Below are 1,466 nucleotides of genomic sequence, written 5' to 3'. Positions count from 1 at the left end.
GCAGAAAAAAAGAAGCAAGTCTGTATCTTATACCTCTCAGGAATTTCTGGTGTAGCCCAGTAAAAATGTGGACACAGGATAGATGGGCAATGATAGGACAGATAATTTATGTTCCAACTAACTGGCTACCCTATTCAGTTGAATTCTTACAACCACAGATATATAGTTGCTGAGGAAATAAAAATTGAGATATTGAGGTAATATGCTGGAAGTCTCACAAGTATCAAATAGCGTGAGTTCTGCTTCCCCCAATCCAAGCCTGATGTGATAGGTTGGTTACGTGATTGGCTAGTACTCTTCTATTTCCTCTTCATGGAATAAATCTATTAGCAATTATTTGTTGTTTTTAATTTCTTTCTTCCATAATAAGTCTGTAAACACCATAGGGGTAAGACTCTGGTTAACATGAGTGCTTTCTCGAGTCTCCATATAGAGACACAAACTAACTATGTGTGGAAGAAAGGGAAGAGGCTAGACAGAAGTGGGGTTGTTGAGAAACACCAGACTAGAACCAGAGTCAAAACCTGGGTTTTGGACTTGCCTGGTGTTCCAAGCATTGGTTAAAGATCCAACTTCCAATACAGGGGATATGAGTTTGATCTCTGCTTCTGGAAGATTCCACATGCCTTGGGGCAACTAAGCCTGGGTACCACAACTACTGAAGCCCATGAGCCACAACACTGAGGCCTGTGCACTCTAGGGCTCATGTGAAGTGAAGCGAAGTGAAGTCGCTCAGTCGTGTCTGACTCTTTGCAACCCCATGGACTGTAGCCTACTACACTCTTCTGTCCATGGGATTTTCCAGGCAAGAGTACTGGAGTGGATTGCCATTTCCTTCTCCATCTAAGGCCCATACTCCACGACAGAGTAGCCCCAGCTCGCCACAACTAGAGAAAGCAGATGCAGTAATGAAGACCCAGTGAGGTGATAATTAATTAATTAAATTTTGAAAAAACACCTGGTTTTTAATTTCTTCTCCACCTGACCTGCCTCTTAAGAAACCTGTAATGCAGGTCAGGAAGCAACAGTTAGAACTGGACACGGAACAACAGACTGGTTCCAAACAGGAAAAGGAGTACGTCAAGGCTGTATATTGTCACCCTACTTATTTAACTTATGTGCAGAGTACATCATGAGAAATGCTGGACTGGAAGAAGCACAAGCGGGAATCAAGATTGCCGGGAGAAATATCAATAGCCTCAGATATGCAGATGACACCACCCTTATGGCAGAAATTGAAGGGGAACTAAAAAGCCTCTTGATTAAAGTGAAAGAGGAGAGTGAAAAAGTTGGCTTAAAGCTCAACATTCAGAAAACGAAGATCATGGCATCTGGTCCCATCACTTCATGGGAAATAGATGGGGAAACAGTGGAAACAGTGTCAGACTTTATTTTTTGGGGTTCCAAAATCACTGCAGATGGTGATTGCAGCCATGAAATTAAAAGACACTTACTCCTTGGAAGGA

This window comes from Bison bison, unplaced genomic scaffold (assembly GCF_000754665.1).
Source record: "Bison bison bison isolate TAMUID 2011002044 unplaced genomic scaffold, Bison_UMD1.0 scf7180017864505, whole genome shotgun sequence".
Classification (NCBI taxonomy): Eukaryota; Metazoa; Chordata; class Mammalia; order Artiodactyla; family Bovidae; genus Bison; species Bison bison.
Note: the sequence above shows the minus strand (reverse complement) of the source record.